The 6,124-nt window shown below is 48.8% G+C and overlaps 1 long non-coding RNA gene across 1 annotated transcript; it reads right to left on the bottom strand.

The window, feature by feature from the left end:
* Window positions 1–571: 571 nt before the first annotated feature.
* Window positions 572–6,103, bottom strand: LOC123479322 (uncharacterized). Its single transcript, XR_006654908.2, has 3 exons — window positions 6,027–6,103; window positions 5,435–5,531; window positions 572–840 (listed from the first exon to the last, which is right to left on the bottom strand). It is a non-coding gene; the product is annotated as an uncharacterized lncRNA (long non-coding RNA).
* Between the last annotated feature and the right edge of the window lie 21 nt (window positions 6,104–6,124).

Raw genomic sequence — 6,124 nt, 5'->3', positions numbered from 1 at the left:
AATCACAAGAAAGCCAGGAATATTCTCCCACCACACATGTGCATCACACAGCCCGGACCCTCCGCAGGGCCTCTGTGCCCTTTGCCCAGGTCCCTCAGTCCCTGACCGCATTGCTACCTCCTCTGAGACCTCTCCCGACCATCTGTGCACTTCTCCGCCCTCCCTTACCCACCCCTCATCCCAATTAATTTTTGCCCTGTCTGATATGGTCCTGTCTGTTCCTCTGTTTGTCCTCTGCCCTCCAGCTCACCCCCGCTGCTGCCCCCACTAGGACCTGGTCTGCTTTGTGCATCCCATGGCACCCAGCACCCAGTGCTCTGCTCAGCTTGGACTCTGTGCTCTGAAATTCTAAACTGAACAAATGGATGTCACCTGGGGGCTTCAGAGATAGCCCCTCCCTCCCGCCATAACCACAGGCATAGTCTGCCGTTTAGCCGTTCAAACCCAGAATTCAAGTCAAACATGTATTGACACTTATTTTAGGCAGAGGCTGCCTGAGGACTGGGTGTGCGTTGTCCAGTGTCCCTGGCCCCCACACCACGGCAGGCACCAGGCTGCCCTTGAAGGGACTCACAGGCTGAAACTTTAATTTTAGCAAATGCACTGAGAGCCCTCACCACGTTACAGGCACCGTTCTCACAGTCCGCGTTAGTCCTCTCCAGCACTGAGAGGCAGATGCCAATAGGCTGTCACCAGTCCTACAGATGAAGGCAGCGGAGCACAGAGACCTCCAGTCATTGCCCGGACTCAGCGCTGGCTGCAGACCTGGGAGCTGGGCTTGCTGTCCCTTGTGTGGCCCTCCTGCCCCAAGGGAGGGGCCGGGCTGAGCAAACTCATATTCTAAAAGGGGAAAAAGAGGATTAAGGAGAGCTCCTTGGAGAAGTGGGCAGTCAAGCTGGGCCTTGAGACCTGGGTAAGGAAAACTTCACACTCAGATGGACAGCTTTTTCCTTGACACTGGAAGGTGTCAGATTTAGCGAATAAAAATACAGATGCCCACATTGTGCATGGGATATAAATACACTAAAAAAAAAACATTGTTTATCTGAAATCCAAATTTAACGGGGACTTTGTATTTAATCTGGCAAACCTAAACTTGGGGGGAAAGTTCTTTGAACACCTTTTTGGTTATAAGCTTATTAGACGGTCTACATTCATTAAGTATTAGATGCATCTCCAAACAACTACGTAGCATTAAAGTTCACAGTAAAGGGGGCCCACAGGAGGAAGTCTCCACTCCGCCCTGCCATTGCGCAGTGCCAGACACAGGAGGTATCAGTGATGGCTGGCAGCTTGAAATAGGGAAGAAATGATACTGATTTTATTTATTTATTTTTAGAGGGAGAGGAAGGGAAAGAGAAAGAGAGAAATACCAACCTGTGAGAGAAACACTAATCAGCAGCCTCCAACCAGAGACCTGGCCCACAACCCAGGCACATCCCCTGACCAGGAACCGAAGTGCTACCCTTGGTCCGTAAGATGACACCCAACCCGCTGAGCCACACCAGTCAGGGCTATACCGATTTTAAATGAGCATGAGCATCATACATTAATTACACGGTTAAAAATCCGGTAGTACCAAAGAGTTAAAATGAAAAGAGCATCTTCTTGCTACTCTCCTCCCCCTACTCAGAGGCCATTAACTTCTTTCCCTGTTTCCTCTGGCAGTTACTAATGTTTCTGGAAAAAATAGACTCTGTTGCTATTTCTTTTCTTGGTGATGATCTCTGTGATCCCGTGCCTCTCCGCTCTGTGTTTAAAGATGGTAATAAGTTTACTTAGAAGAAATTGGCTGGTTCCTGTGTGTGGGGTGGGGTGGCAATTGAAAACATGACCCACGTGGTTCCCAGTTATCCCTGTTGCAAAGTGTGTATACTTTAAATTAGCATTTGGGTTCACCTGAGGATGCCAGAACCCTCCCTCCGCCCCTGCACAGCTTCCCATAGAGATTTTTTTTCAGTTCCTCTGCAGGTTCCTCTTACGCCTTTACCTAATGCCTCTTCGCTTTCACTGCTGCTTCCATCAACTTTCACGTTTGTTGACTCCCAGCTTTGTTAGAGGAGTTTGTTGGCTCCCTCCACTCCCTCCTGAGAGTCCCCAGGCCAGTTTAGGGTGGGATTTTTGGCCTGTGAAAATTGTGGGTGGGGTAGGGATGGCATTTCCAGGAGAGGAAAAATGTGAACAGAACCCGGCCGCAGAATGGCAGGGCTGAGTTGATAGGGAGGTATTGTCGTTGGGCTGAGAGGTAAGGTTTGCATGCAAGTTGGTAGTCAAGCAAGGCTTGGATTGTCCAGTTGAAAAGTTTGTGTTTTGCCAGGTGGAGGCAGTGGGGAGCCACAAGGTAACAGCTGGATGTACAGGTGGAATTCAGGTATACAGAGGGCAAGAAAAGGAAAGTGCAAGAGGAGGAGGAGGGAAGAGCAGAAAAAGAGGAGGAGGAGGAGGAGGAGGAGGTGGAGAAGGAATCGGAGGAGGCAGACTCAGGGAGGGGACAGAGAGGGGAGGCAAGAGGCTGTTGTGGTCCGGGCATGGTGAGTAACATCTCCGGCCTGGGTGGTGGCAGTGGGAATGGCAAGGCATCGTTGTGACACTTCAGGAATCCTTGTCTTGCCAAAGTAGAATCTCCCATGAAGTGCCAGGTGCTGATGGACAGGCCTCACCTGATCCCCAGGATGGGACAGTGCACATAGCTCAGAGCAGAGCCAGTTGACAAAGGAATGCCTGAAGGTGGAAAGGAAACTTCTAGCTTCTCAGGAGCCAGCCTTTGCTGTTACTAGAATTATTCACTTATTTTCCTTTTCTTGTTAGTGCTTGAGGGGGTGTGTGTGTATGTGAATATGGTGCAGGGAGAGGTCAGAGAGCTTGAAGCTGAATGCGACATTCAATGTGTTAAGTCCATACCTGTGACATGTAGGGGACTGGAAGGGCAGATTTCAGAAGCACACCATGGAGAGGTTTAGCTCTCAGTGCCCCAGCACCTTGGGTGACTCATAGGACCTCCCTTCTCCTATCGATCTAACAGGATTGTTATGGAACAATGAAAGCAAACACCTGTAGTGTGCTCACTGAGGGCTGGGCAGGCACCGTGGCCTGGACTCCCAATGCGGCAGCCCACCCCATCCTCCACATTTTACAGAAGAGGGTGCTGATGCTCAGAGAGGTGGCGTTAATTATCCAAAGTCACACAGCACTCCATGGCCAAGCTTTTCACCCACTTACTGTTTTCACTATATTTCTTCTAGACAGCTTCTAAAGCACTTGTAAGAATTCATAAGGAAATGCCTATGACAAGCTTTAAAATCCCAAAGTGATCTTGCACGTGAATGGTTATAGCAGCTTTATTCATAATTGCCAAAACTTGGAAGTGACCAAGATGTCCTATAGCAGGTGAACAGGTAAATAAATCGTGGCACTTCCAGACAATGGAACAGTATTCAGCACTGAAAAGGCATGAGCTATTAAACCATGAAAACACATGGAGGAACCTTAAAGGCCTATTACAAAGTGAAATAAGCCCATGTGAAAAGGCTGCCTGCTGTGTGATTCCAACTCTATGACATTCGGGAAAAGGCAACACTATGGCAACAGGAAGATCAGTGTTTGCTAGGGGTCAGAGGGAGGGAGGGATGAACAGGTGGAACACAGAGGATTTTCAGGGCAGCGAAACTACTCTGTGTGATCCTGTAATGATGGAAATGTGCCATTATGTGTTTGTCCAGTCCACACAATGTACACCACGAAGAGTGAAGCCTCACCTAAACGGTGGACTTTGGTTGTATCTTAGCTGGGGCTACCATAACAAAACTGCCATAGACTGGGGGGCTTAAACAACATTTATTTCTCACAGTTTTTGAGGCATGGAAGTTCGAGGTCAATGTGAGGGCCCTCTTCTTAGACCACACACCCACTCCTCACTGTGTCCTCAAAGGTGATAGGGGATAGGAAGCTCTGTGGAGCCCCTTTAAGAAAGGCTTTATGTCATGTCCTAATCCCCCCACAGGCCCCACAACACCTAACAGCATCACACTGGGGATTAGGTTTCAGCATATAAATCTTGGGGCACACAAGCCTTCAGTCTGTGGTGATACCAATGTACCAATGTAGGTTCATCCATTTCAACAGTACCGCTGTGCTGGCGGATGCGGATAGCGAGGGAGGTTGTGTTGGAGGAACAAGGGTGTATGGGAACTCTCTGTACCCTCTTCTAAAGTTTGCTATGAATCTAAAATGGCTCTAAACAATAGTCTATTTAAAAAAATTCTCAGGTGACCAAATGCAAGTTTACATATATGATCAAGTTTGAAGCATTTGGGTTAAAGTTCTAGAATATCTTTTTACAAAAGAGCTAGCTCATTTCTTCTAAGGCATCTCTTTTATAATTATTTTTTCCTTTATGTGCCAGAATTTGGGGGCACTTGTAACATGGAAATCTGATGTAAAAGAGCTACATGGAATGTCCTTTCCTCTGGCACCTCACTTCGTAAAACTGCCACTGGGGGAGATTGGTCTCAGTGTTGCTTTACCATCAGGGGGACGTACCGGCCTGGCCACCTGAGGGACTTGGGCTGTTGGCTGTCAGCCTGGACTCTGTTCTGAGCACACCCGGCTAACATTGAGTCTTGCCCATTTCTGCTGCTGGGGCCAGATCATCTTGCATAAAATACTTTCCAAAGATCGATTGCATTTTCCTGAAAGTGGGAAAGGACACCCAGCCTCTCTGACAGATTTCATTGTGTAACCTTCTATTGTACTCCTTTTGCAAGCCTGGCAGAAGACATGGCCACTTTTCATGTAGCATTAAGGCCTGTTAATGTCCTTATATATTAATGCTATGGATACCACCTAGGCATGCAGAGTTGTGATCAGGAGCCACTAATTTGTAATAACCACAGCAAGGCGGTTAACCACACCGTGCTCTGTCCCTTCCCATTTGGGCGTCTTTGGACAAGGTTCTTCAACACCTCTGAGTCTCTGTTTACTCCTCTCTAGAATGCCAGTCACATTTGCCACCTAGGGTTGTTGAGGGGATTTTATTTAGATATGACTTCTATGGCACTTAGCCCAGAGCCTGGCACATTAGTAGCGTTGTTTATTTCTGTTACGTTTTATCTGATGAAAGTAAAGGGCATGGGATCAGTCCTGTGAGACCTTGAGTAAGTCACTGGAACACCCGGAAACTCATTTTGCATATCTTTAAAATGAGTATTAAAATGCTTTGTCTATTTACAAGTTTGTTGTGAGGATTGTATGAAGTCTTGGATACATCATTTTGAAAAGCAGGTAGCACTTCTTGAGTACTTATGATGAGCTATGCATGTTGCTGAGGGTATGAAATGTCTCATAGGGAGTGGATACTATTGGCTTGGTTTCCCCCCACCTTTGTTTGAGGGGAAGGGGGTATCTCCCTAATACATGAATGCAAGGACAAACTGACCTTCCTCATCTTTTCAGCTAGATTGCAGGCAGTGAGGCCATGGACTTGGTTGTCCCTTCAGCCCCATCTCTTCCAACGGTCCTTGGATCGACTCATCCTGTGAGTTGAATGAATGAGAGAACAAATGAGTGAATGATGTATACGAGCAAACACAGGCTGCCACGTTTTTTCAATCTCCAGGAGATCCAGAGGCCACGATAATATCTAAGGGGTGTGGGCCCAAAGTGTGGCCGGCCTCAGAGCCCACTTACAACTGACCCTGGGGCTAGGGTGCATCTAACCGCAGACCCGGTGAATTGCACCCCATCAGCCTGCCAGCAATGGTCTGCAGGCCTCAGAGAGGAATCTCATTCTGGAGGAGCAATCAAGACGGCTTCCCGCAGGAGATAGCCTCTGGGGATTAAAAGAGGCAGGGTGAGCTGGAAGTGTTGGAAGCGGCTACGGATCGGAGAGGCCAGAGGCTTCTTCACTTCCGTAGCCCCAGCGCCCAGCAAACGGACATCGGAGCAGGCGCTCAATGCAGGCCTCCTCCACGAACAAACGAGAGGCAGGCGAGTCCCCCCCGCTGACCTCCCTCCTCGCCCGCTCCTACCAGGCCTCAGCACGACGCCCCCAAGCCCCCTTCGCGGCCAGTGCGCAGGCGTGAGATAGCGCACGCGGGTGACGTCATTTTTCGCCGACGCTGCCCGG

The sequence above is a fragment of the Desmodus rotundus genome, chromosome 12 (assembly GCF_022682495.2).
Source record: "Desmodus rotundus isolate HL8 chromosome 12, HLdesRot8A.1, whole genome shotgun sequence".
NCBI lineage: Eukaryota > Metazoa > Chordata > Mammalia > Chiroptera > Phyllostomidae > Desmodus > Desmodus rotundus.
This window is presented reverse-complemented; position numbering and strand designations above follow the sequence as displayed.